The sequence below is a fragment of the Sapajus apella genome, unplaced genomic scaffold, assembly GCF_009761245.1.
Source record: "Sapajus apella isolate SASKATOON/1434 unplaced genomic scaffold, GSC_monkey_1.0 scaffold37, whole genome shotgun sequence".
NCBI lineage: Eukaryota > Metazoa > Chordata > Mammalia > Primates > Cebidae > Sapajus > Sapajus apella.
The window spans coordinates 5,401,423-5,413,620 of NW_022436977.1; the positions used below are offsets into that span (position 1 = coordinate 5,401,423).

Consider the following 12,198-nt stretch of genomic DNA (forward strand, 5'->3'; position numbering starts at 1 on the left):
GGCACACTCATTTACAGCTGGACACAGTGGCCATTGCCCAGGCCTGAGGCTCAGCTCTAGAGGGAAGCTGGGAGCATCGCCACGCCTCACCGACCACCAGAGCCAGGCTGGAGGGGCGCGCAGGCAGCTTGCTGATGAGAGCGTGTGTGGCTGTTGGCTCTACACACTGGGGAGAACCTTAGAACTGCTCAAATCCAGGGGTCAGTCTCATTTATGTTGCTGTTCTTTGAACAGAGAAAGCATTAGCAGTTGCTGAATGGCAGCTATTTCCAGAAGGCATGGAGGGAGATGCCAAAATCCATCTCCAGAGAGTTGAAACTGGAAGATAAAATTCGAATGTAATCATCACTATATCTAAAAACAACAATTCTAGGCAGGTAAAGAAAAGGCTGGGGAAACTCTTTACATATTGATATGGAAAGAACCCCAAGATGGGTTAAATGAAAAAAAAATAGCCTCTTCCACTATTTGCATAATAAGGTTGATAAAGTTGGGGGTGAGATGGTTATGTTTGTACTGGCTTGTATATGGATCAGAGTATCTGGAAGGATATACGAAAAAATAATAATGGTGGTTATCTATGTTGGAAAAAGAGGAAGAACATGAGCGGATGGGGGATCGCATGGGAATTTTTACTGTATACTTTTATATATAGTCATGCATCGCTTAATGACAAAGGTACCTTCTGAGAAATGTGTCACTAGGTTATTTGGTTGTACAAACATCATAGAGTGTTCTTACACAAACCTTGATGGCATAGCCTACTACACAGCTAGGCTATCCAGTCTAGCGTCTTGCTCTTAGGTGACAGAGCTCTAAAGCATGTTACCTCTATAGCCGCTACTGGTCCATGGTCTCTTAGGAGCTGGGCTGCACAACAGGAGGTGAACTGAGGGCAAGTGAGCATTTACCGCCTGAGCTCCACCTCCTGTCAGATCAGTGGTGGGTCAGATTTTCACAGGAGCACCAATGCTGTCATGAACTGGACATGCAGGGATCTAGATTGCAGTCCTTATAAAAATCTAATGCCTGATGAAAACATCCCCCACCCCCATCCTTAGAAGAATTGTCTTCTAGGCTGGGCACGACGGCTCATGCCTGTAATCTGAGCACTTTGGGAGGTCGAGGTAGACAGATCACCTGAAGTCAGGATTGGAGACCAGCCTGACCAACATGGAGAAACCCTGTCTATACTAAAAATACAAAAAACTTAGCCAGGCATGGTGTTGGCCACCTGTACTCCCAGCTACTCGGCAGGCTGAGGCTGGAGAATCGCTTGAACCTGGTGGTGGATCCAGCCATTGCACTCCAGCCTGGGCAACAAGCCCGAAACTCCATCTCAAAAAAAAAAAAAAAAAAAAAGAATTACCTTCCATGAAGTCAGTCCCTGGTACCAAAAATGTTGGGAACCACTGGTATAAAAGATTTAAAAAATGGCACACCTGGATAGGGCAGTTATGAATGGAGCTTGCAAGAGCGGAATCTCGGTGAGTCAATGAGTGAATAATGGGTGAACTTGAAGGCGTAGGACATTACTGTACATTGCTGTAGACTCTATAAATACTGTACATTTAGGCTACACTACATTTATTTAAAATATTTTTTCAATCATAAATTGATTTTAGCTTAAAAAAAGTTTTTACTTGATAAGCTTTACCCCAACTACTCAGGAGGCTGAGGCAGAAGGATCACCTGGGTCTGCAGGAGGATCACTTCAATCTAGGAGTTTAAGTCCAGCCTGCACCACATGGCAAGACCCGTCTCTGAAAAACAAAACGAAACACAAAAACACTTAATTGTTTTAAACTTTCTGACTCTTTTGTAACAACGTTTAGCTTAAAACACTTTGTATAGCTGTACAAAATATTTTATTTCTTTATATTCTTTTTCTATAAGCTTTTTTAGCAGGCTTAAAAATTTTATAATTTTTTACTTTGTAAATTTTTTTGGTGAAAACAAAAGATACAAACATATATTAGACTAGGTCTACACAAGTTCAGGAATATCAATATCACTGTCTTCCACCTCTGCATCTTGTCACACTGGAAGGTCTTCAGGGACAATAACATACACGGAGCTGTTCTCTCCTGTCATAACAATGCATCCTTCTGGAAGACCCCCAAAAGGACCTGCCCTGAGCTGTTTTATTGTTAAACCTTTTAAATATATAAGTACAAGGAGTGCACTCTAAAGTGACGATGAACACCATAGTACATGTATAAACCAGGAACACGGTCATTTATTATCACTATAAGGTACCATGTATTACACATAATTGTGTATGCTATGCTATATGCTTATTCAATTGGCAGTGCAGTTGGTGTGTTTACACAGGTATCACTACAAACACGTGAGTAATGCGTTGTGCTATGGCGTTATGATGGCTACAGCATCACTAGGCAGAAGCAATTTGTCAGCTCCATTATATTCTTATGGGACCACTGTCTTATGTGCGACCAAATATTGACCAAAAGATCGTTATGCTGTGCATGACTGTACTTTAACCTAATTTTTAAATGTATTTCCCCTTTTAAAGTTAAATAGATTTCAATGTGTTTAAAAGTTTTCAAGTTGACGTTATAAAATACTGACAAGCCAGTGGAGATTGCACACTAGTAGATTTATAAATATATCTTTATTAGTTTCTGTGCACATCTCTCCATGTGATTAAAGCCATTTGATTGCTAGTAATATCCTCCATAAGGTATCGTATGATAGAGTAACTCACAACATTGCATATTTCACATTGAGCATTTTTATATTAAGAAAAAATCAAAATAAATACAAGTTGCATAAATTAACAAATTCCAGGTTTGAATGTGGTTATGTGCTAATAACTAGAAGGCAGCATTAAGCCTTTGTCCTTTTTTCTTTGATTCAACTAACATTCATTGAGTAAGTATCATGAGCTGTTGACGATTTGCTCTGGAATCCAGTTTCTACTGCTTGAAACTCTATATGTGTAGGATAATGCATGGTATATCCAGACAGGAATAGGTTTGGTTCAGAAACTTTTCTGGAAGATTATTTACTTCTCTGGTTTGTTCAGAAAAAATATCATTTGGTGCCTGCATATTAAACTGTTTTTGTTTTTTGTTTTTCTAACAATACACAGGGGCACCAGGAAGACGACCAAGATGCTGCTATTTACAAACTAGTAGAACCACAGATATTTGTGTTTTCTCTCTGTCTTTCTCTCTCTCACACACACATACAAAATACACAAATTTAACCATAGTGCTTCTTGTAATAAATCCATTTCCACTTCTCCAAGGAACTGTGGAAATCTTTACTGTAGTGGCATTGTACTGTGTAAATGTAACTAAACCGAAACTCATTTCCCCAGGATTCCTTTCCCTATAAGGCTCCAGGTTTGCAAGAGTCACAAGAGAAACTTGCCTGAAATTTGGAAGGCTGCATTAATTTTCTGCCTTTGAGGGTTGGTTTGCGGTGCCATGTAGTGTAGTGATTGGCACAAGCTGTCACTGATCTGCTGGCTCACCTTGTGGGTGTGGATGTGGGTTGTAATTGGGCTCACAGCTCCTCTGGCTCCTACCAGATTCCCTCCCTCAGCTTCTCCAAGTCCTGGGCTAGGTATGTGTGCAGCTCCATGGCAAAACGTACTGGCTTTCCCTCCAAGTCACCCATATTATGGAGGATGGAGGCCTGGAGAGACAGATACAGGCTCCAATACATCCTCCTGGGTTCCAATTTGCCCTTTTCTCCTCTGCCTCATCCCAAGACTTCTTTCCCAGTTGCCAACCTAGCTGGGTATTTCAACTTCAGTACCAACATCAGACATAGTGGTGACAGTCTTGGATAGACTTCTGTACCTGCTCCTCCTATTGCACGAGGTCTAATCCCCAAATAAATGCTTTATTCTACACCTTTCATAGTGTTTCTGTTTCTCTAGTTTAACTCTGATTGATATACTTCCCCACAATGTCCAGAGACATGTCTTAGTCTTATTGTTGCTAAGAGCACAGAATACCTAGGCATCAATATCTCCACTTTGTAGGTGAGAGAGTGGGTTTTACAGAGAAAGTAAGCATCAAGGCTGAGAATCTGTATGAGTCTATTCTCGCACTGCAATAAAAAAAAAATACCTAAGACTGGGTAATTTATAAAGAAAAGAGACTTAATTGGTTCATGGCTCTACAGGCTAGCTCCTGCTCAACTTCTGGGGTGGCATCAGGAAACATACAGTCATGGCAGATGGCAGAGGGGAAGCGGGCACATCTTATATGGCCTGAGCTGGAGGAACAGAGAGGGCAGATGCCACACACTTTTACAAAACCAGATCTCCTGAGAACTCTATCATGAGAACAGCACCAAAGAGATGGAGCTAAACCATTCATTCATGAAGGATCCACCCACATGATCCAATTACTTCCCACCAGGCCCCACCTCCAGCATTGGGGATTACCATTGAACATGAGATTTGGGTAGAGACACAGATCCAAACCATGTCTCTGTCTTTAAAACCCATACTCTTTCTGCCATACAAGTTGCCTTGGCTTCCAAAATAAGAGAGGAGCATAGAGCAGAAAACGTTGTCATGATATCTGAAAAATCAGCATTCAGACTAGATTAAGGAAAACATCCCCAGCTCCTAACTCTGAGCACTGGGGCTCAAGGTGGCATTTGCATTGTGATAAAAGACAAACATCAAGAATAAAAATGCTTTGTATATTCTGGGGAGATGGGGGCATTAACCTTATAGTTTGTGCTATTTTGAAGGAATGCAATGGTGAATATTAGCCATATGGTGTTCAGTACCATGAACTAAAATTTGGATTCATTCTACACAATGACAAAAAGTGTTCTTCTTCTTCTTCTTCTTTTTTTAAAGACAGAGTGTCACTCTGTCATCCAGGTTGGAGCGCAGTGGCACAGTTTTGGCTCACTGCAACCTCCTCCTCCTGGGTTCAAGCCATTCTCCTGCCTCAGCCTTCTGAGTATCTGGGATTACAGGTGTGTGCCAACACACCCAGCTGATTTTTGTTTTTTAGTAGAGACGGGGTTTTGCCAAATTGGCCATGCTTGTCTCAAACTCCTGACCTCAAGTGATCTGCCTACCTTGGCCTCCCAAAGTGCTGTGAATACAGGAGTGAGCCACCATGCCTGGCCAAAAGGTCTTTGCTAACAATATTCATAAATATCCCCAAAGACTGTTTTAGAATGTGATGGTTAATTTAATAGTGTCAACCTGATTGTGCCGCAGGGTGCTGAGATTCAACATTATTTCTGAGTGTGTCTATGAGGTTGTTTCCAAATAAAGTTAGCATTTGAATTGGTAGACTCAATAAAGTAGATTGCCCTCCCCAAGGTGCGCTGGCATCATCCAATCCATTGAGGGACTGAGTTGAACAAAAAAGTGGAGGAAGAAGGAATGTACCCCCTTTTTGTTTTCTCTCTACCTGCATGCGCTGGGATATTGGTCTTCTGTCACCCTTGGACTGGGACTTACACTACGAGCTCCCCTGGTTCTTCCACCTTCTTAATCTGACTGGAATTAGACCACCAAGACCACCAGCTTTCCAAGCTCTCCAGTTTGCAGATAGCAGATGGCACTTCATGTGATTTCTCAGCCTCCATAATCACATGAACTAATTCCTTATTGTAAATCTCTCTCCCTCTCTCCTCTGTCTCTCTCTGTCTGTCGCCACACATACACAAACACACACACAGAGATTATATATGTATGTGTATATATATATATATAATTGCAGATTATATATGTGTGTGTATCCTGTTGAATCTGTTTCTTTGGAGAAGCCGGACTAATACAGAGAGTATTATGTGATGTTAGTGAATGCAGTTTTTTTGAACAGCTTTTCGCTCGTTCCAGCTTTCCTTCCTGGGCATGCGGATACAAAGGTAATGGCTACACTCTCCAGTGGGTTACTCTAAAAATTTCTGCTTTCCAAAATTGCTGGAAAATGTTATTTTCAAATCTAAATGGTGGCTATAAAAAATGAAAGTCACTGACAACTGAAAATACAGGGCAGAAGGAGAAATTCTCAATGCCGTGTATTAGTTGAAATGTGGTAGGAAAAGTTTTAAGAGATAGTAGGTTAGTTTGGGAATGAGAAATTTCGGGAAAGCCCTGGGCTAATTCACATCTTGGGACAGAAGAGGCTATAAATCAATATAGGGGAGAATTTTAGGTTGGGTCTGTTTGGGACTAAGTGTGCTCCAGTTGTCTTAGTCTGTTTAGGCTGCTGTAGCTAAATATTGCAGGCACGGTGGCTTCAACAACAGATATTTAATTTCTCACAGTTCTGGTAGCTGGAAGCCTGTGATCAAGGTGATAGCCTATTGAGCTGCTAAAGACGCCTCTTTTCCTGGCTTGCAGGTGGCCACCTTCTCTATGTGTGTTCACATGGCCTTTCCTCAATGTGTGTGTCTGGAAAGTGAGAGAAAGAGTAAGCTCTCTGATGTCTTTTTCTCTCTCTCTTTGTTTTTTGTTTGTTTGTTTGTTTTGTTTTGTTTTTTGAAACAGAGTTTTGCTCTTGTTGCCCAGGCTGGAGTGCAATGGCATGATCTCGGCTCAGCCTTTGCCTCCCAGGTTCAAGCAATTCTCTGGTCTCAGCATCCTGAGTAGCTGGGATTACAGGCATGTGCCACCACGCCCGGCTAATTTTGTATTTTTAGTAGAGACAGGGTTTCTCCATGTTGGTCAGGCTGGTCTTGAACTGCCGACCTCAGGTGATCTGCCCACCTCAGCCTCCCAAAGTGCTGGGATTATAGGCATGAGCCACCACACCCAGCCTAATGTCTCTTTTTATAAGGACACTAATCCTATCAGATGAGGGCCTCAGCGTTATGATCTCATTTCACCTTAATTCTGTAGAGGGAAAGATTCTATCTGGTTTGTAGATCACCAGTAAACAGGAGCAAATGAGAAGACCTTCAGATTTCAGCTTTGTGCTTGAACTTCTATTTTATCTTTCACATCAGCATCACAAAATTTGCCAACCTGCTCAGGTTGTAACCCTTCTGATTAAGGAAATAAGGCCTGCTTTACCTTAATAGGCAATTAGCTTTGACAATCAAATAGAAAGAGTTGTGATTAATGACCTGCTAATTGTTCTTCCTGATGTGCACACGCATACAAGCAGAATGCTTAGAGTTCTCAGGAACATTCATTCTTTGAGTTTGCCATGCTCCATTATTGTGGATCCAAAGCTGAGGAAGACATAAACTTAGCCCCCCAAGACATCAGAATCTAGTAGAAAAAGGTATGTGAACAGATATACTACAACAAAGGAGAGATCTTGTCAGTTTTCCTGATGTCTAGCACAGCCTTGATATAATGTACAGCTTGGCCAGTTAATTACCAATGACCCCAGCAGGATAGAAGCAAGTACATATGTGAGAGAGATTTGGAATGGGTAGCATGGCGGTATTCAAGGTTGTTGTCAAAGCTGAGGAAAATGCTCAAACTGTGCAAAGTAAGTAGAAGCCAGAATTCTACTCTAAAATAAAGGAGAACAATATTTCCAGTTGTTGAGTTAATTGTTTTGTATAAGGAAATCCTACCTGTTCTATAGGAGCCAACTCCTTCATTAAGCATCTTCGGACTCTGGCAGCTGGAAGTGGTCATTTGTCCTCAGAACACTCCAGAACTGTTTCACTCACCTGCCAGTTGTTATTCAGTGTCTTCTTCTACATCTAAAAGCTAAATGTCAGAACTGTAGGACGTCAGACTAGAAAGCTTTCGAGATCCTTTGGTTTCGCTTCCTCCTTCTACAGATGGGGAAACTGAGGCCCATTCAAGGAACATTCATTGAGAGATTAGACCTTTCTGAAGTGGTGACAGTTAACCACAGACTTAAAGGAGGTAGAGGGAGTTAGTGCAGTGCTCAGAGAGGACTTGCACCTGCGTAGTCTGAGAAGGTTTTATAGCCAGGAGGCTCTTGCAGCTGCAGCAAAGTGTAAAGAAGGAGAGTGAGCAGGGATAAGGTCAGAGAGAGGGAGGCAGGAGGGTCAGATCCTGAAGGGCCTGTGGGCTTATGCAGAGTCATTCACTCTGAGGGTAATGCAAACCACTGCAAGGATTGTTTAAAAATCAGCTTTAGTGAGGTGTGAATTACATAGAGTAAAACTCACTAATTTTAAGCGTGTAATTTGATAGGTTGTAACCACTGCATAGAGTTGCATAACCACAACTACCACTATCAAGATATAGAGCACCCACATCATCGTGAAAAGTTCCCTTGCACCCCTTTGGGGTCATCCCTATCTTCACTTCCAGCTCCTGGCTACCAGTGATCTGATGTCTGTTCCGATATTTTGCCTTTGGCAAAGTGTCGTGTAAATAAAATTACAAACGTGTAAGCTTTTGTAGCTGTTTTCCGTTACTTAGAACAAAGCTTTTAAGACTCATTCGAGTGTTGCATGTATCAGTAGTTCTTTTCTTTTATTGCTGGGAAGTATTCTGTTAAAAGGATGTACCAGTTTGTTTACCCATTTACTAGTTGAAGAACATCTGGACTGTTTCCAGCTTGGGACTATTATAATTAAAGCTGCGATAAACACTTAAGTATGGGATTTTTTTTTTCACTCAACATTTTTAATAATGCACATTACAAAAAAGTATTCATTTTACAAATTCTTCTGCAATCCAAACATGCAATAGCTTGGAGAACAACGTGTAGAAAACAAAAGCCAATGTAAAAAGACAGATTAAAACAACTTGAACAGTACAGGTTTTATATGGCTCGGATTTTACAGTTTTTTTACTGCATCATCAAAGTCAGAAATCTGTTCCTTCAGCTGGCTCCATTGTTCTGGATTTAAAGAAATACCTTTTCTTCCAGGTTTCATTTCACCTTCTGGATCCATCCCATATTCTCTAATATCAATGAGCACTTTCCCTTTAAAATCTCGAACGCTAACATACCTCATTTTCCCAATCTGAAACATGTTATCACCTCTGCTGCTGCTGCTCTGTTTAGAAGATGACAGAGCTCTCGAAGTTTCACCCGTCTTTTGCTTCTTTACAGGTTTTTCTGGAGCAACTTGCTTTTTCCTCTTTAACTTTTTGTCAACCTCACTGTCAGAGTCACTGCCAGAAGAGCTTGAAGAAACAAGTCCCTTTGATTTAGGCATCGCTCCGCTCGGTTCTAGCAGCCGCACACCCCCCTGCCCGCTCGCTCGCGACCATGTATGGGACCTTATGCAGTTATTATTTGTCCTGAGTAAATCCCAAGGAGTGGAATTTCTGGGTCATTCAGTAAGGATATATTAAACTTTATAATAAACTACCCAATTACTTTACAAAGTAGATGGCTTTTTTTTTTTTTTTTTTAAGATGAAGTTTCTCTCTTATTGCCCAGGCTAGAATGCAGTGGCACAATCTCAGCTCACTGCAACCTCTGCCTCCCAGGTTCAAGCAATTCTCCTGCCTCAGCCTCCTGAGTAGCTGGGATTACAGGCATGCGCCACCATGCCCAACTGATTTTGTATTTTTAGTAGAGATGAGGTTAAACCATGTTGATCAGGCTGGTCTCAGACTCCTGACCTCAAGTGATCCGCCCACCTTGGCCTCCCAAAGTGATGGGATTACAAGTGTGAGCCACCATGCCCAGCCAGTGGACATCCATTTTTTATTCCCATCAGCACTGTATGAGAGTCCCAGTAGTCCTGTATCATCATCAGTACTTCGTATTGACAGGTTTTAGCTATGTTAAAATGTGGCTGAATGGTAAGTCTTGAAATCAAGCAATTTTTATTTGCATTTCCCTGATGAGTAATGTTTTTGAGCACATGGCTTTTAAGTGCTTATTTGCCATTCATAACATCTTCCTTGATGAACTATCTGTTCAAATCTTCTGCTCATTTTTTTTAGTCTCTTATTATTGAGTTATAAAAATTCTTTATATATGTTTTGGTAGAAGTCCTTTATCAGACATACAGGAGTGACAAGTCTTGTGGCTTGTCATTCTTCTTAATTTCAGCATATCCATTATTTTCTTTTTTATGACTCAAGCTCTTGTATCCTCTCTAAGAAATCTCTACCTAACCCAAGGATACAAAGATTTTTTCCTACCTCTTCTCCTGGACGTTTTAGAGTTTTAGGCTTTAGATTTAAGTCTGTGACCCAATTTGTTAGTTTTCTGAATGGTATAGGTAGCAGTTAAGATTTTTTTCTTAAGCGTTCATTTGTTCTAGCATTCTTTGTTGACCAGACTTTTTTTTTTTTTTGAGACGGAGTTTCGCTCTTGTTACCCATGCTGGAGTGCAATGGCGCGATCTTGGCTCACTGCAACCTCCGCCTCCTGGGTTCAGGCAATTCTCCTGCCTCGGCCTCCTGAGTAGCTGGGATTACAGGCATGCGCCACCATGCCCAGCTGATTTTTTGTATTTTTAGTAGAGACGGGGTTTCACCATGTTGACCAGGATGGTCTCGATCTCTTGACCTCGTGATCCACCCGCCTCGGCCTCCCAAAGTGCTGGGATTACAGGTGTGAGCCACTGCGCCTGGCCCTTGACCAGACTTTTTAAGCCATTGAGTTACCTAGGGACCTTTATTGAAAAGCAAGTGACCAAACATGTAAGGGTGTATTTCCAATTTATGGCTATCTTTATGCCCATATAATATGTCTTGGTTAATATGGCTTACTGGTAAGACTTGAAATCAGATACTGTAAGTGCTCCAGTTGGGTTCTTCTTTTCTAAAATTGTTTTCCGTATTTTAGGTCTTTTAGATTTCTGCAACAATTTTATAACCAGCTTATGAATTACAACAAAACCCTTTAGAGAGTTTTGAGTAAAAGAATAGCATGAACTGACTTACATTTTAACAAGATTACCCTGGTGGCTGTGACTTGCTCAATATCAAAGTTACTGGATAGACTGACCTTGAATATCCTTTATATAAGAATATCTCAATCCACTGGGTCAAATGAAAAGTAAACAAGCGTCATCTTATTAGCAAGGGTTGTCAAATAAATTTCAATGTACTGTGTCACCTAAAGATATTTTACAGAAAATTTAAGAATATCAGAATGTTAAATACATTTGAACTAGGTCCAGCAGATGAAACTGACTTATGATTGCCTTTGACAAACCATTTAATGCTGAAGGGAGTGTTAACAAGCTGGGAGAACACTTCCCCAAAATAAAAGATGCTGAAGGCTGGGTGTAGTGGTGGTCACCTGTACTCCCAGCACTTTCAGAGGCCGAGGCAGGAGGGTCCCTTGAGCCCTGGAATTTGAGGATAGCCTGGGCAACATAGCGAGATCCTGTCTCAATTTACAAAACAACAGCAACAAAAACAAAACTCTGGAAGTTATATGAATGTGTTTCCAGGGTTGCAAGAAGCTGTGAAGTTATCATTTGATTACTAACTAGGTTACTTTGGGCAAATAATTAAACCTGACTTCCATATTTTCCAGGAAAACAGAGATATCGCCATTAACTACCCTATCATAAGACTTCTGAGACTCGAATGTGATAATGTGTGTAGTGACACTGTCTAGACTCTGGAGTCCAGTGTATAAACCTTGGTCACTAGAACTGCAAAAAATAGATAGGGCTGACTTTGCGGATCTGTTTATATGTCTTCATTTTTTATTGTTTCCTGCTTACGTAATTTAAAAAATGTGTTTAAGCCACTGTTAATGGGATAGCTTCAACATGGTACATATTATTATGAGGAAGACAAAAACTATAGTTAATCCAGGAGATGATAATTTATCAAGGAGACAAGTCGTGTACGTGTAAAATAATGAGATACCAATAATAGTTCATATTTGGAAGGACTTTTCTACTTCGTTTGTTTTGTTTTGTTTGAGACAGGGTCTTGCTGTGTCACCCAGGCTGGAGTACACTGGCACAATCATGGCTCACTGCAGCCTTGACTTTCTGGGCTCACACGATCCTCCCACCTCAGCCTCCAAGTAGCTGGGACTACAGGTGCATGCCAACACACCAGGCTAATGGTTTTGATTTTTTTGTGAAGATCACAATGTTGCCCAGGCTGATCTCAAACTCCTGGGCTCAAGTAATCCTCCCACAGTGGCCTCCCAAAGTGCCAGGATTACAGGTATGAGTCACTGCACCTGGCTTTGAAAGCACATTTCAATTTGCTGATTTTTCTCACACACTTTATCTCATTTCATTCTTACAAACAACTCTATGTAGTACACAGCACAGATATTTTTTGTTCTAGTTTTACAAATGAGAAAC

The 12,198-nt window shown here is 41.1% G+C and overlaps 1 pseudogene across 1 annotated transcript; it reads right to left on the reverse strand.

Moving 5' to 3' along the window:
- Nucleotides 1-8,541: 8,541 nt before the first annotated feature.
- Nucleotides 8,542-9,163, reverse strand: LOC116564291 (annotated as a pseudogene). Its single transcript, XR_004274833.1, has one exon. The product of XR_004274833.1 is annotated as an activated RNA polymerase II transcriptional coactivator p15 pseudogene (transcript).
- Nucleotides 9,164-12,198: the final 3,035 nt, after the last annotated feature.